The sequence below is a fragment of the Zootermopsis nevadensis genome, unplaced genomic scaffold (assembly GCF_977971745.1).
Source record: "Zootermopsis nevadensis isolate Lab colony 2312 unplaced genomic scaffold, Znev_1.0 Znev_ptg000013l, whole genome shotgun sequence".
Lineage (NCBI taxonomy): Eukaryota > Metazoa > Arthropoda > Insecta > Blattodea > Termopsidae > Zootermopsis > Zootermopsis nevadensis.
Genome location: NW_028259145.1, coordinates 16,289,542 through 16,316,021, shown reverse-complemented (window position 1 = coordinate 16,316,021; position 26,480 = coordinate 16,289,542). Strand labels below are relative to the sequence as shown.

At 37.4% G+C, this 26,480-nt stretch overlaps 1 protein-coding gene across 2 annotated transcripts in view; it reads left to right on the top strand.

The window, feature by feature from the left end:
- The window catches only part of LOC110832887 (uncharacterized), a 357,980-nt gene that overhangs the window by 173,710 nt on the left and 157,790 nt on the right, over nt 1-26,480 (top strand). For both annotated transcript variants that reach the window (XM_087348735.1, XM_087348734.1), the window contains one exon: nt 885-972. The gene's annotated coding sequence lies outside the window, so the exon portion shown is untranslated. The remainder of the gene's footprint in view (nt 1-884; nt 973-26,480) is intronic.

Genomic DNA, 26,480 nt, shown 5'->3' with positions numbered 1-26,480 from the left:
CATTCGTATTCTACTTCGATGCTATCTTTTGTCAACTCGTGCATGTTATTGAAAATTACGATGCATTTATACAGATTATATTCCTATCTGTAGCTGTAAGACTCAGTTTACTGGACTGTCAACACTCACAGACAAAAGAAAGTAGGTCCTCTAATTATACCTTAATTAGGTTTTAGAGACCTACGAATGGACAGAGAGATAATATTAAAAATCCATTTTAAAAATCAATGCTTTTATTGGTCACTATATGGTTATCAAAAGTCACTGAAATGTTTGTTGATGGTTGCAATTCAGTACAATTCGATTGGATTAATAAACACATCGCTGTGACCACACAAAAACCCACGCAGATCACGTCATATTGTAACCTGCTCGCGCCAGTCAGTCAATCAGCTGTCTTCAGAGTCGAAGTGCTAGGATGTTTTTGCACAAGTACAATAAGTGATCATTGTAGAAGACTATCTGGCATTTAGTTTTTATTTAAATTGCCAGAATTAATTAAGGATACATTTTCCGATTTTCCCCTGCGAACAGATGGACATCTCTTCTGGTGCTTCAGACATGATGAAAATGGTGAATGCATGCATCGCCGAACGCGGCGGACATTTCGACACTTAATATTATATTGTTTTTATGACTTAAATGTAACATACTTTTTGACAAACAGAACCTGTGTCACGATTGCTTTGCGAGATTTCGATTACTCTGTATTAAAACTACTTTTATCTTCCCTTCTCTCATTTTCATTCTGCACCATTTCCTCTTCAGTCCTTCTCTTTCTGCTCCCATGCCTCGAAACTTTTTAAAATATGATTCAAAATCTGGGTCGTCTCCTAAGTGACTTGATACAACTGTCTAAGCAAAGTATCTGTGTTCCGTTCCAGGGAGGAGCATAGCGCCATGTTGCTGACGTCGGTGGGTGCAGCGCACGCAGTCCAGGAGCTGAGGCCCACTGAAGTCGACAAGCTACAGGTAGGAATATGATTTGTCTACGTATCCAGTTAACTTCTAATACAACGCGCAGGTGAGATTCTATCAGAGCACCGCTGCGTGAACGAATAAAAAACCTTTTAAGGAGCAGAAAAGCCCAGAAGCAACAATGCAAGCGTTAGTTCCTGGCGCAGAACAAACCAGAAGGCCTTGGAAGTGCTGTGATCGATTTGAATCACAGAACGGATTGACACAGCTGGAAAACCCCTTGTGTTTAGCAGGCACCGGGTTTCGATCTTTACTGGAGCACCGGTTAACATTCACTGAGATTTTTCATGACTTTCCCTAGTCCTACTACTGTTTGAATATTAGTTTGAAAAATGCCTAATATTTTCCAGTTTATGGTATGTAATTTTATTCCCACTCGATTTGAAGGTTGAAAAAATGTGTTGAATCAGCGTAGTTTTGTTGCACAAATAACCATCAGGTACCACTTTCAAAGATGCTCAGAATAAAAGAGATTCAGAGCGGTTTTGTTAAATTGAGTTAGTCTTTCAAATTTCTACGTAATGTCTAAATTTTGAATGATTCAGGAAACAAATTAATAAAGGCGCTGTTTTAGGACTGGGATACTTGTATCTGTGGCTGTTAGAGAGGTGAAACGCCTTTCATTAATGAAATTATAAATTTATGAAAAAAATATACATGTATACTGCATGTCCTAATATTCAGTTAATTCAATGAAGAACAGAAATTATATTTTAAAGAAAGCCTTTAATATTTTACAGTGATATGTTCGTTTTAATTTCATTTGTTCAAGACACATTTTAATATTATGTTCCCAAAACATTTGTCTGCCAAATGGTCTCTTCCGATCAGATTTTATGTTTAAAATATTTTGTACATCTGCCATATTTTTCTACTTAATATGTGCCCTGCAAAAATCATACTCATTGATTCTATCACCGTGATGATATTGGCGAAAATTAGCTACAAATTGTAAGCTTCTCATCACATAATTTTCTTCATCTTTCTGTTACTTTCTTTATCCCAGGTTCAAAAATTCTCCAATGGCTTCCCTTGTGTTTACGGAATTGAAACTTAGGGTTCTATAAAGGGTGGGGAATTTGTGCTATTAGCTTGTCAAGATACACTGTGCTCAGTGTTATTAATTAGGGTGATATTCAGGGCTTCATACTCTTACAAATATTTAATATAGCAGTTTCCTGACAGTTGCTAAAGAATCCTCGACTTGGAACCACGTTTGAAGTTATTTTTGCAGAAGGAGGAAAATGTCTTTGTTTCTTTGTGTATCCGGGAAGATCACGTTGCGTTTAGACAGCATTGTGTTAATTATTTTGAAATTGACAGCAAGTTTCCCTTCATTTGCAGTTCGGTGAATAGGGAGAACACAAGCACTTAGCACTGGCAGAAGGTTATTCTTTACGGAGAAAAATCCTGCATCACTTAGAGATATACGTAGAAAGTAGGGTAAGAGGCTTACGTGTGATATTTAAACTAACTGGATGTGTCTTTTGTTTTTCCTTTTTCCATAGTTGATATATTATTGAGATTTCTTCTTAGATCACTAGCCTTCTTCCGTAATTTTCACAAAATAATTAAAATATTCGAATCAGACATTTTTAAAATAGTAACTAAACTGCCTACGTAAATCAGCGAAATGCCGGGCTAGATAAGGGGATACTACCTTACAACCGAGGGCATGAAAATGTGCTCCTTGGTCAGATCTATCGCACACCTCGTGGGGTATTGGTGCATAAATAATGATTACCAGAGGAAACCTAAGGAACTCGGAGAAAAGCCTGCGACAGTGGCACTAACCTGGAAGTAACCTGGTATTGAATTCGGCCTCCGCGGTACGAAGTCAGCGTTTGGCCATCTTTGACTTAACACAGCTTACAATTTATGTATGCTCGCTAAAGAAAAGGGAAGTTGTTCTTTAAAACAAATCAATAAAATTTTAATTTATAGAATAAACCAAGTACCTCTAAATTTATTAGTATGATATGGTATGAAAATGTTGTTTTTTATATCACAGTCGTCCAGTTTTTTGACTATGCGTCCAACTGCCTGAAATATTCCTCGAATGGGTGAAAAAGATCACAAAGTGATTACTGCATAGAAATGTATGTGCCAGTGTGAGTTTATAAGAAAGTCATAATCGGCACTCTTTCGGCTCTTCTACAACAGTTTTGTATCCCTTCCTACTTGAGTTGTGCTCTCGAAATAACAACGAAGCATCAGCACGCGTGTTTTTGAAGACACCCAAACAGTTTCCGACAATGGAAGTTACGTACACGACTGGATTCCTTATTTCAAATGCACACGAACAGAAGAGAGCTTTGAGAACACCTGTCTTGTTTTCATGTCGTGATGCCTGAGGAGAAAGCCCTTGTCATAAGAGAACAAAGATCTCGCTCTCATGCAATTCACAAAGTACTTCGCGCACCCAGAATAAATATGCAAAGCTTGCCGACCAATGCCAGTGTTTCAAACGTAAATAACACGGAAGTTTACTGATTCATATAACAGTAGCATTATTTTAAAGAACGCTGTAGATGAAACGTCTTCATTGCCTGTTTATTTTTCACCTGTATGCAAACTTTAGTATCTTATCAATCAATGTTCGAATAAACACACAATAAACACTGTTTAGTATTTGGACGTGTTTGATAACCTGTAGTCGTGGCATTTACATCGCCTACAGGTTTCCTATTTTACCTATCAGTTTCATTACACTTGTTAGTTGCTTCTGATTCGCACTGCAAAGATTTACATTGAGGGAAGAATGTTAATATATTTCAAGGGGGAAGATGATTGTCTTCTAGGTTGTAGCGCCCTGCAGCCTGGTAGAAGTTTACCGACGTTTCAGAGGTCGTTGCTGCCTCCATTATCAGAGCGATGAGTGAGTCTTCTTTCGTCCTTATTTCATTCCCATTTTCACGTTAGTCCTAGCGCCACTCCTCTTCACTATCAAGAATTTATGAAAATTTTAGGATACTGTGTAGGGATAATTAGTTCTTATAAAATACCAGCTATGCAGTCACCTTTGATTTGGTCCTCATTAAGCAGCTAGCTTCTTTCACCCAATTGCTACAGTAATTCCTGTCTTAAAACTGGTTTGTTCCCCGAAATTTTATTGATACGTCGGTAAACTTCTACCAGACTACATGACTGAACGATCCAGAAGACAGCCACCTTCACTCTCGACGCCGTGAGAACCTCATATATCACAATTTTTAATTTACGCACAGCCAGACATTCCAGTCTCCAAGCCCATTTCTCTTTCAAATGACACGTGACAACACATGACGAATAACATCTCTCAAATCGAGAGCTGAGCTTTTGTTCCGTCAGTCCTAAGCCATGGCGTCGGCTCGCTCTTCATTAAGGTTTCTTTTGAATATTTTTGACGTGGGATTTGAGCGGCTGCTCGCGTGCCGTGTTTGCCGAAACCGGTTTCCGGACGTCGATTTGCTGGAAGTAGTGCGTAGATGTATATATATTTTCTATTATGTCACTGGAATTATTCTAAATTCAGCCATCTGCTTAGGCGTAAATTGACCAATCTTTGAATATGTAGGTCACAGTAATTTAAGAGCGATTTCTCTTGAAGTGACAAGAAATGGGGCTATTATGAAAATAAGCAGCTCTCTTAAGAAAGAAAGTTGACGTTTGTATATTACAAATAGAAAAGAAATAAACATGTGCGATGGGGAAGAAGAAATGTCAATTTCACAAAATATTACACTAGTTAAAAGAATTTTGGAAGAAACAACTTGTTTGTTATCATCTAGCCAGATAAGCACATTAATAATATATTGCTGGCACTATGTAGCTAAAGTTTAATGCAAGGAGCCATTAGAAACATTTTACAAGCATATAACTAACTGCTGTTCACAGAAGCACTCATGTCTCGTCACTCTTATGGTAATAAAAGTGGTTACACAGCATTGTGTGAAGTGGGGAGTGGGTGTTTGAAACTGGGGGAAGTCTCGTACAAAACACAAATACGCAAGTAGTTTGGATGACGTGGAGATGGTTTTCCCGGACCCACGACATTTGTCGTTTGAAGTGGGCTTCATTGCAGCTAAGCAGCCAGCCGAAACGAGCGTCTTGTCTCCGCATAGTTTCCATGAAACCGCAGTTATTTATTTTCGTTTGTTTTCCAGCCCTTATTGTGAAATATTTTTTTATTTAGAATTCAGTGTAATTGTATAAACTTAAACGGGTTTCTGGAATGTGAAAACGTTTCTGAAGAATTCTGTACTTTTTATCTTTGTCTATATGAAATTGTCTGCAGGCGTATAAATGCTAGTGATCTTAGGGACCTTTCCTATGAAGGTAATGTCATCGAAAGTCATTCCAGTTTTTTTTTCGATAGCGATATTAAAAATGGCTGCAATCACGAGCGTAATTAAGCCGAAAGAATATTGCGTACGAAATATAGAAATGAAATATCTTGCAAGGAGTCTGATACATTATCAAAAATAAGAACTTGAGGATGATACCCAACGATGCATTTTCAAAAGATGTATCCATTTGTCTTCGGCAGACAGAAATAAAACGTACATTTAACGCACAAATATCTGTCCTGCGACTGAAATAAAATTGTCTCCTTGAGCAGAGAGCAGCTACGTTATATGTTATGAAGAATGTGTAATGATTGTGGGAAAATACTTTAATTCGAAGTAAGACATAGGTACTTTTTACTTTTTGCGTACAGCGTCACACATCAGCCGAATTTAATATCCGTAGTTTGAGTTACTTACTTACAAATAAATACGACCATATGCCTACAGAATACTAATGAAAGTCATATTGAAGATTTCTGTCTTCTGGGTTGTTGCGCTGTGTAGTCTGGTCGATGTTTTTATTATTATTATTTTATTATTTATTTGACTGCAAATGGGTTTTTACCCGGTGGCAGTGGTCCTACAATAAGACACAACAAAACATAAGACAACAAAAACAATAAGAAACAACAGAACAATGAGACAGAACAAAACAATAAGACACAACAAAAACATAAGACAACAAAAACAATAAAAACAGAACAAAACAATAACACAAAAAACATAAGACAACACAAACAATAACAATAAGAAACAACAGAACAATGAGACACAACAAAACAGTAAGACAAAAAGACATAAGACACAACAAAAACAATAAGACAACAAAACAATGAGACACAAAAAACATAAGGCACAACAAGAACAATAAGACACAACAATACAGTAAGACAAAAAGACATGACACAACAAAAACAATGAGACACAAAAAACATAAGGCACAACAAGAACAATAAGACACAACAAAACAACACACCACACTCAAAATAAAACAACTCATAATATTACAAAACCATCTAACCTAAAGTACATAACTTAAAAATTAATACCAACTAGACATAAGTCAGTAACAGTAATGAATCACACGTTTCATCAGGACCTTCTCTTCACTTCACTACACTTATGAAGCCTTCCCATCCTCACCCCAATTTACCCCCCTTCACTGCACCCACCCATCTATTCCCTTTACTTCACCTCATTTATCACTTTCCTAACCTTCTTCCTAAACGTACTTGGTTTACAGGAGAGAGTCCCTAAAACCTCAGCAGGTAGCTGGTTCCAGAGTTGGATGGTCCTATTTACAAAGGAATATTTTCCGATATCTGTTCTTTGTTTTCTGCTCCTAACTTTCCGAATATGATCGACTCTGCTCAGGTTAACCAACGTTTCAGAGGTCATACTGCCTCCATCATCAGGGCGATTCATCCACTGCACCACGCGTTCACAGACTGCGAATTGAGGATATGGCCTACAGTTATGGAGGGTAGCTGCGTATATGTTAAGTTAGTCGCGGACAGCCGACAAGAGACAGTCCACTAGCCCAGGGGTTGAGCGATATCTAATAACTCTTCACCGTAAACAAAGCTTGTTACAAAATGTTAAGCATCGACGTTCTAGGATTTTGTGAACACTACAATGAAATTTCTGATTACATAAAAGATGGGAATTTCTTTACTGTGCTCCATGAGTTTGGAAAAAAACAATAGCCATAAAGGACCCAGAATCCTCAGTAGAGGACGGTGAGGAGGTTGGTCCAGGGATAGACACAGAGAAATCTAAGATAAGCAAATAGGCTGGTATATATATAGGCACATAATATATGTAGGTTGTATGTTCGTGTCACTCATAGAAATACAGGTCAGAACCATAATATGAAGTTTGCAACGACAGTAACAAACTGAAATTACATCTCGAAGAAATTAATATCAGTATAAATTCGGGAGATGTTTCATTTCAACATAATCTCTATTTAAATTTTCCATGTAAGAGTCTTAGGATTAAAATATACACAATTATTTTACCTCTTGTTTACGGTAGGTGGGTTTGGATACATTTATTTTCAGAGGATAAATTTGTTACACGTTAAAACGTCAACGCACATGAAAGTTTCATTCCAATTAAGCATTAAAGCTTTGCGATTTGTGTCAGAGCATAAGTACGACAATTACGAAAGTACGCGATTGATCAATGTAAAATATCTTGTTTGTGTGAGACTGAAGGAGAAATGTGCATTTAGAATAAATAGTTGAATGCTGGATATAACACGAGTCATGATAATAGCTTCGGCGTGTGCTGTTATCGTTTGCTAAACGTTGCTTTTTCTAATATTAGCTAATTGCATCGTTGTTTAATGATGCATTATTTGTGTTAAAAATTGAGAAATGTGTGTATTTATTAGATTAGGAATGTCTCGGATAATAATAAGAGGGAATCTAACTTTACTTTAAGTAGAACAATGAATCTCATTTTGTTGTAATAGCCTTCGCACGAAGCCATGCGTTTACATTAAGCCCCTTCTGTCTATAAACGGCACGCAACCTATACGGACAACGCGCGTGCCTTGTAATTTGATTTGTATGTAATAGAAAAAAAGTTAATGGTTGCGTTCTCAAGGCGGTGAGTCTGAAAATTGCTATCTTCTGGGTTCAGGGCCCTGATGATGGAGGCAGCATGGACCTCTGAAACATCGGTAAACTTCTACCAGGCTACAAAGCTCAGCAACCCAGAAGACAGGAATCTTCATACTCACCGCTGTGAAAACCTCAAATCTTATCTACAGACAAGACTAGTTGTAATCTTATATTACAGAATGTCGGCAGATTCTGATACCCCGGATTTATATTGGTTATTAGTTAAGTTGTGTAGCTTTATATTTGAGAGTGTAGCACGGCCAAACATCCTATCCAAAACTGACAGGAATTTTCTCCCATCGCTTTTAAAATTGTTGTGACTCAGAAATTATCGAAACGTTAATTTCGGTATAGATTGAAATGTCTCAGTTCACTTTTATAAGAGAGCATACAATAATTCCATTTATCAAATTTTTTAAGGACTAAATTTGTGAACGCTGAAGTTGGATCTGATGGAATTTCTGCCTTATCTCTTTTCTGTCTGACTTCATACGGCCACTGTGTTTCGTCTTGCGTGCTTCAAGTTTTTAATCCATTGATTTTAATGATAATAATTCGGTATCATGGCTGAGACATATTTTAGTGCACCTAAATATATGTTTCACAATGAGCAAACTGTAATCTAGAACCTATTAAGTAGTTTTGATGTCTGTGATAGTCTGTTACGCCAATTACGTAAGAATCGTAAATTATTAAGATTGGTCGATTGTGTATCCAACTCAAAACTTTCTTTTGTGAAAATATTGAGCAACTACAATTTGTTTTAGAAAGAGTCTGATATACAGTAGGCAATTATGTCCACAAATCATTGCAGGCATTTGCCTGCGGTATCTGTTTTTTGAATAAGTAGCGCGAGATAACTTGCACGAAAAAATGTGTTAGCACCTTGCAAGTAGCTGGTTGGCTTGAGGCTAATATTTCAAACAATGCATAACAAAATTATGGTTCCGTTGGTAAGTTTTAATAATCATTTTGTCAGAGTGATGTGAGTTTTTGAAAGGGCGAATGTCTTTTAAACTAAAGAGCATTTACTCTGACAGAAGCCAATAGTTTGGGCCAGAGGTGAAGCCCGCATGTAATGGATCTTGAAGAAGTAGGTTTTGAGGTGCACACTGAATTCACATATTTAAAGACAGAAACAGGTAATGGAGTCTAGTGAGCACGGTGATTAACCTTGGTGTTCCGTACAAGTTAGAAAATGTCTTGACCATCTGGGTAACTACTTACTACCTTCTGAAAATATCCCAGGAATGTGGAGTTGGGTGTTATAATACGTTTACATGGATCACATTCATAAAATGACATTTTGACTTCACTGTTTAGAAATTAAACAATAAAGCAGTGCCCATAAACTGTTTGTAGAAGGAGATTACTTATTTTTACTCAGGCCTGTCTAAGTTGTGGTCTATTTATTATCACAGATTTTCTGTGTTTCAACAGTTTTTGTACGTTTTGTCGCTTACTTTCACGCCGAAATTTTATTTTTATTCAGTTATTTTATTCTACTGTTTATCCACGAATGAGTTTTCACACTGATTTAGAGTTTAATCTAAGAGTAAGTTCTAGTGTGTGTTTTTAGTATTTGATTAGCATGGAAGTTTATGTAATGCTGGATTTCTAGTTTATTGTAGAATTTGTGGCAGTCAATTTAATTATAATTTTTTAGATTGACACAAAATTTGTGGTTTTGTCTGTATCTTTACTGTTACCTAAAGTTCTGGGATTATTAAAAGTAGATCATGTGACCGGTTACCAATCTGTAACCGAAAGCTCGCAAACAAATGTGATCTGAAGATGGCTGTCCTCTGGGTTGTAGCGCCGTGTAGTCTGGTAGAAGTTTACCAAAGACTCGGAGGTCCTTGTTGCCTCCATCATCAGGGAGATGAGCAAGTCGGCACCACGTGTCGTATTTTCACAAGATTTTGTCTTCAGATATATTTTTGTGTCCCAGTTCATGCTGTGTACACATCCCATTTTAATACAAGCGCCCTTCTAGTCTAGGAGAGCGTCTCTGTAGTCAACACGGTATACATCGAGGCGACGACTTCTATTAATAATGATGCCGTTACTAGTCTCGGCGCATTGTGACTAAGTAATGCGGTTTCTGTAATGTGATTCTGGCTTCGCCCGTTTTACAGTTTGTTAGGTAATACTGTCAATTGCGTGGTGGAAGGACACAGACCGCGACCTTGTACGACGCACTGGTAGAGGAAGGGTTAAAACACCGTGCAAGAAGTACAATCTAAGTGAGATTTCAGGATCCTGATGACTGATGCAGCAAGCATCTCTGAAACGTCGGTAAACTTCTACTAGTGTATAGGGTTTGAATGTTCAGCGTCCTTTGTAATTTGTTATGCAGTACTGCACAATCTATTGAAGTCTCTTGTGCTGGTCTTCTACTTTGTATGGAAATATAGCGCCACTGCAATGTGTGCTGTGAATTAACCGATTAAGAGCCAGTTTCTGCTTTTCATACTATGCAGTCTTTGTATAAACTTTGTTACAGAGTACAGTGAAGTTCAGAAAAGAAAGTATGGAATAAGGAATAGGATAACGGAAAAGGGAAAGAAAGACGGTGACTAAGTTTTCTGGCATGTATAACTCAAGGTCACCAGTTCGAACACCTGCTGTAATACGAAATAGAGACTAATGTTTCAAGTAAGATTGTGTAGCGGATGTTGTGCGGGACTGCGTAGCATACGGAATTCAAAAGCATTGAATCCTTATAATATATTGCAGGGTTGCCAACGAAAGCGACAGTTCTTCGACCTGGTTTTCCGAAATAAAATTTATTATCCATCATGACATTATTTGCATTAGATATAGCTTATATACTCGTGGCCTGTGTTGTATTTTTACCGATGGTTGTCACTTTATAAATTAAAATTTGGTCAAGCTATGAAACAGGTGGATCATTTTCTACTATGAAGCCGGTTATGATCATGTAGCGACCAGTCTTGAAGAATAAACGGTACACATTGCTAAAGTATAAAATCCAGTTTGATGTAATTTATTGCGCTTTTCTTGTAATGTAATATAGCGTTCAGTATTCGAAGGTCATAATATGTGAGGGGAAAAAAAAGTTTTATTTCGTAGACAATGGAGAAACCAAAGCGTGCTACGGCATGTAGAAAGAATAATCTAAGGATGAAATTATAAAATAGTTCGAGTTTGTTTAATATCAGATAAATCGTGATGTGTGTGTGGAAGGTCCCATTCAAAGGGGTGCACTTTTTAGACAGCGTCCATTAGTGGTTCTAAAACCGTTATGTGAATGGGCCCGATTGCTGTAAGTACCATTATCTACACCTTTTGGCCAAAAAAGTATGAAAAGATATTACTGGGTCTCAAGACTTAAATGATTTTCGTATTTCCTTCATACTTCGTACTTAATGTCTTCATGCACTCTTGGAAATGCCTAATTCTAAAATCAAAAGAGTCAAAACATTTCTCGAAACTGTTAATTTTGGATCATCGACGTCATAAAGGATTTTGGAGGGAGATGTTTTTATCAAATAAATAAATTTTAGTAATCAGGTGTGGGAACAGAAGTAATGAAATTCATAAGCTGTTAGATAATATTATAAATAGTAGGCTTCTTGTAGGATTTTAGAGTATCACGGTGGCGAACTATGAAAATGGCTGTCTTCTGCGTTTACTTCCCCTCGATTTGATCATAATAATAACATCTGGAAAAGAGTACGCTTTATGAAGGTTCTCATTATGTAGCTTACCCTGCCATCCTGTTAACATTAAGAATAATAAAAATAAAATTATAGCTTGTGCAGGAAAACATTTACATTAAATGCGGTTTACTTCAGATAAATATCGTTGGTTGATAAGTACGTCTCGAATAAACGTCAGCTGCTGAGTGTTTCAGATTCCCTGTTTCTCTGATGCTAATAAACATAAAATAATAAACAAGGAAAAAGAGCCTTTCCATAATTACGAGTAATTACATGTCTTTCAACTGTGTTGCTAACCAATTTTCGCAGTCGGTGACCATTACTATATGGAGGAGGGCTGTGGTTGTGTTATCCTTGAAAGATTTGGAAATCCCGAGGCTACAGTCTGGCACACCGGAACGTGCACTAACCTTACCTCTGCCAGCAATTTGGCTCAAGTAGGAGGTGGAGGGGTCCTCTTTGCTTCTTCGCTTTGCTAGTCTCGGAGTCGGTTATGTGCCGGTGGTGGATGGGTCATCATGTACTTGAGTGTTCTCTATATTTTTACTACTTTTTGCACTTAAACTGTACTGCAAACATCCTCGCCTTATAAACAATGAATAGCTCGTAGGCCTTAATAACAAATTCTGACAATCCGTCTTCCGAAGGTGGAAAACACGGAGATTTGTTTGAATAGAGACGATGAATTACGAGCAAATAACAAACTTCCAGGTTAGGTTAGAACACCCATTTAGGCTTTTTGACTCCCGAAAAGGTTTAATTTGCAGTTTTTAATTTTTTAAATTTAAAATTTTCATGCAAATTATTTGTCAGGTTCGATTCCCGGCTGTGCCCGAATTTATAACTTGTGTTGGGCAAGGCCGTGGTCTAGGCAACACGGAGTTTTCCTCCGTGGCATCCCAACAATTACTCCATTCACACACAGAAGAAGGCAATGGCAAACCACTTCTGATCATCTCTGCCAAGAACGTATATGAACAGGTCCCAGTCCCAGAAAAGGATGGAAGGATCCTGTTCATATGGACCTGTCGTCAGACAGAACACTAAAATAATAATAATAATTCTGTGAAACCGCAATCTGACAAACTTTCGAAGTCAGACTTCAAGATCGTTTGTTTTTTAAGATATTCGTGGTGTATCGATTAGCACTTGTGGTTTTAAAACGGTAGCCACATTTTCCGCATCTTGAGAGCGAGATGGCTAATCCCACTACGGTTCTCGTGGTTTTCCTCAGTACTTAGCATGGGAATGAAGGGATATTTTATAATAAGCCATGGCCGCTTACTCCTTACATAGCATGCCAGTTTTGTTGTTCTAAACTGCGCCATGTAGTCTTGTCAAGAGCATCCCGAAATATACAACACGATAGTCAGAAAAACAAGTTTCTCTTTACGATATTTTATTTACTAATATCGACTAATATAAAATCCATCTTCCAGGCTACCTTCCTCACTGTCGTCATACTAGTTGCTAGGAGACCATATAATGTACAACGTCTGAAGAGATCTGTGTTCACCATTCTTTCGTCACTGGACATCCATATGATGTTTAATGTGTAAATCATTCTCATTTCTGTTTACATAACTATGAAGCAGCACCATGGTAGTAAATAATAGACAAACGCTTGACGTAATGTTTCGTTCTTAGAACATGAATATGATGAAAGTAAGAATAATTCAGTGTTTGTTTCTTTTAGTACATTAACTTTTATGCATTAGTTAAAACGTTACCGCGTTCTGGTATTGTTGACATTGTTGATTAAATTTAATAAATAACAGTACGTAAACGAAAGGAGGGGTACAGAATGTTTAGGCCTAAGAAGGATAAAGTGATAGGAGACCGAAGAAATATGCGTGACGAGACGATCCAGAATTTACAACTTTTCCAAAATATTATAAGGATCAAATAAAACATAATGACTTCGGCGAGGCATGTAGCGCTCATGGCTGATGTCAGAAATATATGGATTAGATAGACACTTTGAAACGTGCTCGGTCATACTACCCTCAGAGATATAAACCATTTAAGACACGCAACACGTCTCCTTATAACGGATATCAGCATCTTGTAATCAGTATCACCACAGAATAAAAAACAAACGACGTACTCATTTGAACAACGCCCCATGATTTGTATTCGGAAGGTTCCTGGTTACATTTTCCATCCGATGATTGGTTATCTTCGCTGAAGTTCTCGTGGTTTTCTTCAGTCCCTCCAAAAAGATGCTAATGTAGCACCTTACGGCATTCATCGAGCACTTTTTTCGAAATTATTTTTCACAGATCATTATCATTCGACGCTACGACATACATGCAGTTCAGAAAGAGTTATTAAATTAAAAATAATCGACCGATGACGTTATATCTGTGGACAGAGACAGTTATCTCCAAATCGTAACTGGTCTGCGTTAAAATGCTGTTACGGCCTCAGCTAAAAAAGTATAAGAATATTGTACTTTTTCAGATTGCAACTACTGTTTAAGAATGTAACAAATTTTATACTTGCCTAATATCCTCTAGCGCTGAAGCCACTAATTCAAGTTATGTAAAATTTATATTTTGTAAATGTCACTTACCGCTGATCTGATTAATCTGCGGCGATTACATACAGGCCTTCACATCTTGGCCATGTCGAAAGCGAAACAAAACAAAGGAGATTAATATTTCTTTGTAAGTTTTACGTAATATAAAAGGCACGATTCTCGTGTACCTGCTCATGTCTACATATTTTTTAAAAAATAAATAAAAAAAACAATAAATAAAAAAAACTCTTTACTCTCACCAGGCGATGGCTCTGCTAAGTTATTTGCGAGTTTTGTAAAAGTCTACTGCGCGTTTAATTAGTTCTCTGCGTTAAACATACGCAAAAATACGCGAGGAGTAATTACCATTTTTGCCTTGCACCGTTTCCTCCTGTGCACATCTTACGTTAAGGACAAGCAGTGAAGAGTCTGGTCACCTGATCATTCTCCTTCAAATCTCCGAGTGATCTCCAAGGCGTACCGCCGTCATTTTGTAGCCGCTAAACGCATGAGGAAATTAGTATTTCATGTTTTGTATGAGAATGTAGGATGGTCACAAATGCCCAGTGGCTGCATCACTAAAAGGAAATTAATCTCATTTCCAACCCAATTAGTGATGACCTGGCAGCCAAGGTCGTCAAGGTGGTGGCGGCTTTGAGTGTTGGTTGCCAAGGTAATATGAATATAAAATTCCGTGTTTCACTAATTGCCTTGCATAGTTAATTACATATCTGACTATCATAATCGTTACTTTGAGTAAAGATAATTTGTCTTCAACAGCAACAACAGAGTAGGAATTTTGGATATTCTGCTGAGAAATATAACTGAAGGTGCAACTGCTGAGCCGAGGCTTCCTTGATCAGCAGATCAGAAGCTGCCCACCTTCTATTGACCCCAAGGTTTAATTGGCGCTTAGGAGAGTCGCGCCTGTCTGAAGAAGTTGAATCCAGTAGTCACGCGTTGTTTCTCAAGGTCTATCTTAATAATGTTCTCTCATCGAAGCCAGGACTTCCTGGAGGTTTTACGATATAAACCTATACACTTACCATCTGATTCTCGCGTGCTACATGCCCCGTAAATCTGATCCACCTTGATTTAAACATCCAGATTGCATTTTGCATTTTCTGCAGATCTTCTTAAGGAACTCCATGTACCACAGTCCTTGTTGTTAAGTTGATAGTCGCTCAGCCAGCTTCGAAATTATTCGCTTTGTAAGGAACCGTAAGGCTCTTTGTCATTTTAATATTACTCTCCCATCCCATCTGAATGGGCTACCCCTTCAGGCTCTCCTCCTAAAATCCTCTGTTACGTCCATATATTCTCCTTAGAACTTTGGACACAAACGCCCTCAATATTTTTCCCGTTCCTCGCGTTGAGGGACGCATTTCCACACCAGAAGAAAATATACGGTCAGAGCAGTGATGCGACTTGCATTTGGGACTTGCCCTGGCAAGGGTTGGCTTTCCTAAACGAGAATCACTCAAATTTCCCTCACTCGTTCCAGGTGAATATGCCAAAACAGCGTTCTCGCAGTATTTTCGTTACGTTGTCATCCCAAATAATTCGAATAAATGGGTACATACAGCTTCCGCAGCGAACACGTAGCGGACCCCCTACCGCACACCGGCCGGCAACTTGCGTCATCTCGTTCTCTGATTCCCATGCCAATGGATGGAGTCGTGACTGATACATACCGATACGAGGTTTGCCTCTGTTCCAAGGCCTACGACTAATCTCGCTCATGTGCGGCGATATTTTAAGGCCATGGACATTTTAGGATTTTTGCGCAAGGAGCGTGGGAATATTTATAATAAGGAATTGCAAAATCGTTCATTTGTTTTTGTTTTTTTAAGATTCGCTGTGGTGTTAAATGAGGATGTCAGTAAGAGCAGTCAACCGTTTCAGGCGGTAGTGTTTCGTAATATCTGCAGCTCCCTGCTCACGCTGCCACAGGGCTTTCGGGTTTTCTGCGAGACCTTTGGCATTTCACAGGTGCGATGTAAATGTCATTGGAAACACAACCATGTCCCAATGCCATGGAATTATTATTGTCGACAGCTGCTCACGCATAACAGACCCCACGGAATTTTACCGCATAATGAAACACATTCATACAATTTGTTGACGAGAAATTAACGGAAATTTTTAGTCATTTAACCGTGGGTTGTCTGCAGTTCATATAAGTTTATTTTCTGATGGCAGAATAAGATTATTAACGAAGAATTGGTAGTTCAAACCAGTTCACAGTCAAATTATTTTTCATTTCAGTAATATTACCCATTATATTTCTCTGATTTCCAAGTTGACGTTTTACAGTTTATATTGCTACAAGATTTTAGTATGTAGTTCTTGTTTCTTTCACTTCATCGGTATATCTAATCCATCCTAACGTATGAGTGCTATGTGATAAACACGTTTATCTTCATCCCTAATTCGTCACGTATTTAACATTTCATGTTAAAATATTTTATACTGTATAAATACTTTTATGAATTATGTGTAGTTCAACATTGAAACGTATGGATTTTGTACTTCTCGGTGTATAATTGTAAATAATATTTTTCATACAATAAAGAATTGGCTCACTTAACGTTGTTCATGGCTGGCAGACAGGTGGTCCATCTTCGAAGTACGTAATTAAGGAAACATTATTTATATGTACATATGAAGCAAAGGTTAGGGTCAAAAGATATTAACATTGAACTGCGGTCAAGATAACTTTGAAGTTTCGCCACAGGTGGCGTCAGTGTGAGGAGAAGTCCTTGGCATCTCTGAGACTGGAAGACTTCCTGAACGTCAGTGATCTTGGTATTTGAGACGGAAGCCTATATGCCATAATGGAAAGGAAATTAAAATTACAAACATGAAAATCTCGGACGTTTCGTGACTTGCGCAACACAGATTTTAACAGATAATATTCCTTCAGTTATATATTCATACAACATGTGGAATAGGCTGAGTAAAGTAGAACTTTTAAAATTTTCACGTTTCTTTAGCTCATTGTCAGTTCTACCGTTATGTTAACAGTTTTGTTCATTTTGTCGTTCCTAAACTTTGTAATAATTTATCAGGAATAGAAAGTATTTCGAGTAATGGGCCATATGTTCCTATAAGTACAAGAAGAAGCTACAAATGACCACATAACATCATGGTAAAATTTATTTCTACATTTTTCTCTTTTACGTGGGTTATTTCTAGATTCCTTTTTAGTTCTTTCATCACTTCACTCATGGATTTATTTATTCTTTCTTTCTTTCTTGGTCATCCTCTTCACCTCTTCATTCCCCCCTCTTATTTACTGCTATATTGTCTCCTCCACCCCACCTACTTTTCTGTTTGCCTTGCAAAAGGCTGAGATAGCTGCATTGCCAGTTCTGACTTCCTAAAGTGTTCAGTGACTTGCCAGATGCGATCTCGTATTTTAACAGCTATTATTTTGCAGTGTGTGTCCAAGAGGTGACCACGTTAGCATAATGAAGGCAACCGAAAAAAGATGAACAGTTGACAGTTGTTCTAAACTTTGTTGAAGTTACTCCAATGCAGTTTGCTGGCAATCCGGCGAATCACAATCAACTTGTTAGAACTGTACTCCACAAAGTAGGTTTTCTCACATGGACCACAAGAAAGAGAATGAAATGTTGTAGATGAGCCATATATATGTGCCAGTACGTTAGCAGTAATAAATTTCTAACTTCCACGTCATCAGAGGTTGCATTAGTAGGTGAAGGATGTGTAGACATATGAAAAACTCTCACATATGCTAAGATTGAGCTACATAAAGTGACTCAGTAACTTGTAAGAGCCCACTGCACATTTTTCGCGTTGGTCATAATGAAATAGTAGTGAGAGAGATTTATTCTACATTCCATAACACGTGTTGTGTAAGAAAATATCTCAGAGTAATCAGAAGCAAGATCATAATTTAATCAACTCATATTAAGAGTTTGATCTTGAGTAACGAGTGATTGCAACATTGCAATTCATTTGACGTCACAGACAAGAATACGTTTTGAAGCGTAGGCGGATTTTATCCCACGAATTGTTAATAACAACCTCTAGAATGGCAACCTTCAATTGCAACAAGTTGTAAATGAAATGTCATATGGTGATTCACGATTTCATGAATAATACAGTTGTTTTAAAAACCTGGAAATAAACGAAAAATTAAAGTCAGAATTTTTTTTCAAAATTTGACATTTGTGAAATCGGGATGCATTTTACATTTGGCGGCGCCTAAATATCGATATCAAAAATTTATATTGGGTCGATATAGCATAGGACTCGTAACATTAAACACAAAGACAATAACAAAGAAGATTCCGAAAGTATCAATAACAAGAAGTTTTATATTTAAATATTGAGAATTCTTTGGAATATACGTATTTTCTTCTTATAACTCTGCTCTTAATCAAGGGCACGTCTTAAAATCTAGGAAATTCGTTATGCTGTTAAAGTTAAATACTCTTCATAGTCTTGCTGTTGACTCCACAGGGATAAGTTGGTATTTAGCAACACGCATTTTAAATTTGGCGGTCAATTTACAGAGACGTTCATCACACGAAACAAATGTGTACAGTTATAAATCTTTCAACTCTACTAGTTGTTATGTAATTCAGTCTTCTGATTTTTAAAACAGATATTGTTTAGGCTTTCAACATAATATAATCTGTTAAAACATAATACATTCAGTTCTTTCATCGTCAGCTCTCCTAGTATAAGGGCAACAATGCTCAGTGCTGTTAACTATTAATTTTTAGCTCTGGTTCATTAAGCCACTAATTTAAGCAATTATTTTAAATCCAGTTCTTAATATAATAAAATGAATACTTCTGTTGCTTTGAAATATCTTAGGATAAATTTACAGTAAGGACTAAATTTAAAATATAATAATTTAATTGTCTGAGGTTATAGATAATCCTGATATGAAATGTAGGCGCATATATATATATATACATATATATAAAAATTTCGTGTATTCTGACAAGTTGTGTATGCACATCTTATACATAAGCGACAAATCTCCTTCTCATTTCATGCTCCCTCATATGTACGCTGAAGAGTATAAATTACTAGACGACTCATTATTCAATTTCCCCCAGCCAATGTTACTTCCTGTCTTTCTTAGGTCCATGCATTCTTCTCAGCATCGTGTTCTGGATCTCCACAGTATATGTCCTTCCCACGGGGGACGTATAGTTATTCCAAGCATAAATCAAAACGAAACGAAACTCAGTTTAGCAAATCATTAGAATGTATGACTAATTACTATTTTCTTCAGTAACACAGCAGTTATATATATATATATATATATATATCCTAACTTTTAAAAGTGAGTGCGACACATCGGCAAAAATGTGCACACTGAAGATGAATTATGAACGTTATTTAAAATTTCTTATAGACGTAATGAAAGATGTTTGCAGCTATTCGTGAACTAATTGCTTAGGGAATCAGGTTATGAGAATGAGAGTAAATTCAGCTGGCTCAAGTTAGGGACTAGTCACAGGCTCCCGTGAACAACATAATAAATTTTAGAGTTCCATTAAAACAGGACAATTTTTTGACTGGTTGGACGAGCATTAGCTTCTCGCAAGAGGTCCTGCTTTTGAATGTAATTCTACAACCAAATTTCTGTGGTCATATTTCAAACAGTTCCCTATACAATTTCTTTTTGGAAGTCGTATATCATATATTACATCTGGTAAAAGGGTACTTAGATTCTTCGTTATTATCATCTGTATTCTTCAGAGATTAGCAGATACTGACAAAAGTATATAATACAGGCCGAAATATTGACCTCAGTCGTTCTGCCAACCAGCTGAACGCAACGGTTCAAGAACACCAATGTAACATTGTTTAACGGTTCACACGTTTTTCTGGGTTTTTATCTGGAACATTACAGACACAAAAAACAAGAGCAATACAAATGTAGTATTACTCTTGGGGAATTATCTAAACAATGAAATTATTTATGCTTCAGCTTAGAACATTTTCTACAAACCACACAAACGTGCAGAGTTGCGATGAGAGGCCATACCAGTGTATAAGATACGCTCAGCGACAGTTTCTTGTTCTTGCAGCGAAACAATGAAGGCTATTACTGTCTTGCCAAAAGTTACTTAACGTGTTGCATTATTAGAAGACAATGGTATGAGTAATTACTACGAATTGCTGCAATATTAATGTTATAGAGGAATCTTCTTATTCTCTACGCATTGGAATTTCTTACATTTGTACCTCGTGAAGATTTTCATGTTGAGTTATTTAAAGTGATGCATTTGACTTTAATTTTGAACATTTAAGTGCTTAAAGGCCTCAGTGGTTAGGACTATTAAGGGAAAAGGAGTAATCTGAATTAGTGAAAATCCCGAATTAGAACGTAATTATACATAAAGATTTTAAAGTTGCAGTTCTAAAACAAGAAGATTCATTCATAATTATGAAGATAATGAAAAGTTAGATGGTCTTAGAATACAAATATGACGAAAGAAGGAAAAGAAAGTTTTATTAAAATGTCGATATTCAAAACAGGAGTCGTGAAATGTCCCCGTTCTTCGTAAATGAAATGCATATAGAAAATAAGGAATTCCGAATTGTAGAGGTTCCTAATTAATGACGCTTTACTGTACTGAAGTGTCTGGGATCAACTACAAGAAACAGAAGTACGTCTACTGCACGTGATATCCTAATCTAAGAGAATACATAAATGGAAGTGCTTGGAAACGCAACGGTTATAAAAGAATTATTTGGCGAACAGGTTAGACTGTTATTAACGACGAGGAGTGTGATTTATACTACAGTTTGTCCGATGTTGACAGAAGAGTGAAATATGACACGTTGCGGTGGATGTGCAGAATATTTGTGGGAAAGCTTTTGGGAAATGCCCTCTTGAGGCTGAGGAAAAATGGGAAGATAACATTAAGATGCTTCTCAGGGAGGAAGATTATGAGGATAGAAGAGAGGTTGGTGGGTCTCTTGTTTTCAAATCTAGTGGCGTGCTTGAGTATTACTGTTGCTTTTGTTGTTGTTGTTGTTGCTATTATTATTATAGCATTATTGAGCCCCTTTGTTAAACTACCATGGAGTTAGGTGGGTCTTTGAAGTTGACAGTATAAGTAATTTTAATAACGAGATATTTGAATTGATTATGATGCTTAAAAGATAATTTTACAGCGAATTTGTTATGGTTTGTAAGCTGTATTACTGTTCTTTATTCATTGATATTTATTAGATGAATCTCTTAGAATACGGCAAAGCGAAAAAACGCTGTCATCGGCTTTAACGTGCTGAATGTGGTTTGTGTGCGGAGTTTTGATATTCAGCATTCTGGAACATTTAGATGTGAGTCATTTACACGTTAACATATTTCACGGTAGTTTACAAATTGTGAAAGATATTTGTGAGACACAAACAGCAGTTCTGTAAGGTTTTCCCCTTGTTCTCTCAGACGTGTTCGCGCCATCTTTGTTTTCGGGCATCAGACCGCAGAAACCGTTTGTCTGGTAAACTATATCGTGTGTTTCTTATACATCTCACAATATATCGTCGAGTTTACATTTATAAACGACGCCTTTGTCTATCCCGTGCATTTATTTAAGAAAGTTTTTTCCAGTAATTTGAAATGTAAAAGCTGGTAAATTATTTTATTTCTACGTATTTATTTAAAAGTTGTGTACGTTAGAATAATATTCGGGACGCACACAACCAAAACGATTTTACCGAAACATTTGCGTCTTACAAAGAAGTGAGCCTGTAGTGTGTGGTGATGAAATATCAAGGATTGTTATGTCTCCCGAAAACTTTATATCTCGAACTGTTGCATGACCGCAACCTCACGCACGGTCTCCACAAGAAGTCAGAGGACTTTCATTCACAACAAAGAGAATATTTTCTTACCCTTTAATGCTATTTAACTGCAGAACGTTTTCAGACATCGACGCTGAAGCGGTTCTGTAATAGCTGCTACCAAAATGTCGCAACACAAAAATTTAGTGGCGCGTTGTAAGAGTACCCCGTGAGGTGTGAAAATTACATGCAAGTTTCTAAGTTAAGTTGTTTTCTATGTGGACATATGACGGCTACTAAAGTCATATGAAATGCACAGCACCTGCAGGAAAGCTAGGATGAAGTTTTTGATTTTCTGTCATGACTTTGTGGTTATTACCACAGTATTAAGGGATTCGAACGATGACGCTGGTTTCGTTTTCTTTACGAACGGCGAAAAATTGTAAATTATTTAACTCATTCAATCACTCGAAGAAGTAACCTAAGACGGGCAGTCAGATTTGACTTTGACTATTTTAAATTTAACGGGTTCTGTAAAATTATAAATGCACGTTTTTAGGAGATTTCTGAATGAATACCTTACTGACTTTCTTTAGGATATAGTATACGTATGTTTATATGTGGCTCCGAAAGTTAACTTTAACAGAAGAAACAAATGTGAAGAATGAAGACTGCAGTAAAATGTCTCTCCATAGCGGTCGGTGTTACAGTGCATCTATTAATATAAGACGGTGTTATTTTTCTGGGTTTTGAAGCCTTAGAGTTTCGTATGTAGGCTGCCAACGTTTCGGAGAAACATATTCTCTCCTTCTTCAAGGTCATCGTCAGTTTCAATACCGTTAAAACCTCAAACCTAACATATTACGAGAAGAATTTCTTAATCAGAAAAAATTAATTGTGTAACATAAGCATACGCGTTGCTTTCTCGTGTGAATCAAGACGCTAAACATTTGTATATAATGGAGTAGTGCATCGGACTGTCTCCAGCAAATATTCTCTCCTGCATTGACGAATACAGTATCCTGTATTTGTCAATGTTTATTGGTCTCCTTCTCTCGTTTTCCGGAGTCAAAAGCCAAAATATGATTAATATGCTTTCTATTCTAGACCCTTCCCATACTGCATTCAAAATTGCTTATAATCTCAGTAATTCGACTCGAAATAATATCATATATGAAACATATGAGTGATGTAGCTTACGGGTATAGCCTGCCATCAATCTTCGTGGCAGTGCGTATTCATATGTGAAGGATGTGACATCAGATAGGAGGTCCTAGTAAACCGTTTTAATAAAAGGGCTGTTGGTGCGAACGAAGAATCGACCACCCACGCTCCGAGTAGTTCACTGAACTCTCGCCCCGCGCCCCGGTGGCGGGGCGAGTTTTTGTGACGAGGATTCGGGAGGACCTGTCATGCCATGTTTTGAAATGCATGGTCACAATTATAAATTTATTCACGCATTTACAGCACGAACTCGATACTCTGTTCCACTGCGATGTTTCTGTGGGCCGCCATATTGATTTAAATTGACAGATGTCAATCAGGCCAAGCTGTCGTTGCTTACTAAGTGTCGTTGATATTATGCAGAATGTATTTCGTTTCTCCCAGTAGCGCCGGTTCTTCCAGTGAAGGACATAGCCACTTTCTGCACTAAAAAACAACCATTGTCTCCTAGCAAAGATATGGAGAAAAATTGACAGATCGGGTCGGAGCCGACCCCTGGTGACATTATGAACAAGTTCCCTCTGATAGGGACCTGTTCATATGTTTCCTCGGCAAATGATCCAGAAGTGGTTTGCTGTTGCCTTCTTCTGTGTGTAAATAATGATGAGAATGGAGTAATTGTTGGGATCCCACGGAGAAACCGGGGAAGCCCCGGAGGAAAACTCCGCGATACCTGGACCACGGCCTTGCCCAACACAAGTTATAAATCCGGGCACTACCAGGAATCAAACCTGGGACCCCAGGAGTCTTATACTTGCACACCTGAAACTAATTTAGGTCGATAAATTATACGCGACTGCAGGGCGCAACATCTCAGCAGACAGTCATCTTCATGCAAAGAATCATTAAAGGTCCTATTGTTCGCAGCTGAAGGTTCTGTCCATTATGAGACATCGCTTATCGCCGTTTCAGTTCTATGTACTCACTGGCGCTTTGCTCCAGAGCCACTGGAATGTAAATGTGCGCACTGTACTCTTTAAGTTCTTGTTACAGTAGCGCGCATGCGTCCAAACCGGAACTTATTTCTGTGGTATTTATGTCGCGTGACGGGCTTGATTTATTTAACCTTATGTTACGCCAAACTTAACTCGTGCTTAATGCGGAGACGCACGAGAACATTTGCTTTATTGAAAGGAACTCTCTCCTTAGATTACAGCTCTTTGTAAGAAGCTGATATTCTCTCAGCTGGTCAAGAAAAGACTCTTTTTTGGATCTCAAAGGTTAATTACCATCTTTTAAACAGTCCGCCGTCGGTCTTTGTCTTGATGTAAGCTAGTTGAATCCAATCCATGCCCTCCCCAGCATGTTTTCATTAATACCTTTTTCCATGCACCAGTTTACGTCTAGGTCTCGCAAATTGTAGTTTCCATTCACGTTTTTCGACCAGTATTTATAAGCATTTCTTTTATCAACAATACATGCTGCATTCTCTTTGTCCATTTCTCCCGAGTAACGGAGAGAAAGCTTAACATAACAGAATTCAAAAATTTGTTAGTGACACAGCACCACGAGAAACATTCAAGTCATCAGTTTTAAAGTAATTTTAAATTGATTTAAAAAATAATGGAATCAACTCGGGTCAGATAGCCTAAGCTGTGATGACTATGAGTTTGTACAAAGCCAAACGTTCGCTTTCATGAAGTTTGTTATGATTCAGAAAGCTTTTAACACGGCTGGGCAGTATGTTAGTGTTTTATTACATACAAAATAAAATACTGTTTTCTGTAGACACATTTTCCTGCAATACACGACGTAACCTTCAGAAGGTAACGACTCCGGGGTATCAGTACGTATTATAGGGTTGAAAATACGATTATTTAAATATAGCTGATAGTAGTGAGCGGTGTAACATGCTGAAAATAAACAATCATCATTTTGACTGTGGAGACTGTGAAATAGAACTTAAAATTGCATAAGTTGACTCTTCATGTTCTCACAGCGATTAATGTGATAATGAGTCTTATTCATTTCCAACAGATTTTTCTTCTGAGAAACTAATGTATAAAGCTACTAAGGTTTCTGTTGTCAGTGTATGAGAAATATGTTGGGAATAACTGGTGGGTTATCAAAATCTGGTTATGATTGTTACTTTTGGTTCTGTCTGTTATTGTATGATTTTTAGAAGGAAAAATAATCAGTGTTTAAGCTGAGAAAAAATATCGCAGAGAGAGCGATTTTTTATGGCTGTAGGAAAACGTCGGTAGCCATATGTCTCCTGAACGGTTTACGTAAGGAACTAATTTCTTCTAATCTGAATCGTGTGTGAGTAAGCCTGTACATGTTGAGTTGCGCATTAAAACTCTACATTCAAGTGGTTTGTTCTGGTCTGTTTCTTCTGAATAGAAAACTAGAGGAGAATTAATCTAAATGTACACTTTTGGGTTTTTGTATTATGTGTGGCTTTCTCGAGTGAAGAACTTAATGTGAAACCAGTAGAATATAAATAAGAATCTATTATTATCAATTTTCGCAGTTAGAACAGTAATATTATGTCGGTCTTCTATGTAAACATGTAGGATCTATGTGAGTGTAAGGTTGTTTTGTACCAAAATTTCATGTCATGAGTAACAGATTTTTTATGGGACATTATGAAAAATATATGATTTATTACGTGAATTAATCGACTGTCGTTTCTTAGTGTTCGTGAATGAACGAGCCTCGTGACCCTGTGTTCCCCAAGGAGACTGTTGCTTGTTGCAACTAGGAAGCAGTGGCCACGTACAAGAATCTGGCTTACTGTGTTCGTTCTTTTTGTTCACTTGCATTATTAGAATGCGCTTGTACAATAAATGACACAACAGTTCTTTTATTTAGGGGCCGCACTTTTATAAAATGGCTTGCTACATACAAGTCGTGCATTCCGGTTTGGATTGCTATGGCAGTGCTTCTGACTGCGCGTAACTCGGCTGCATAATCACAGAATCGACTATGAGTGAGTGTGTGGGATGTGTGGCTTCACACAGTAATGTAAACTGAACTACTACAAACCCAAATACTGCTGAAATTGAAAATGGGAATAAATTTAGAGACCCTAAATTATAAAGAAGGAGTTCATATGTGTGTATAGGATGTTCAATTAAATCGGTACGGTCTTAATTTCAGTTGTATTTTGTCTCGATGAGCATTTCACACAGAAAAACACTCCCTTTTCCCCGAAATTTTGTTACAAGTCTTTATACTGTTGTCTTGTTCAATCTTTTTTTGTCAGGATACGCATTGGAAAATGATTTATAAGACGATTTCAGTGCTGATTAATAAACACACGTGTTTATGCCATGGTCGCATTTCCACACATGTATCGCAACTAGTGCGAGCAGCGACCTATATA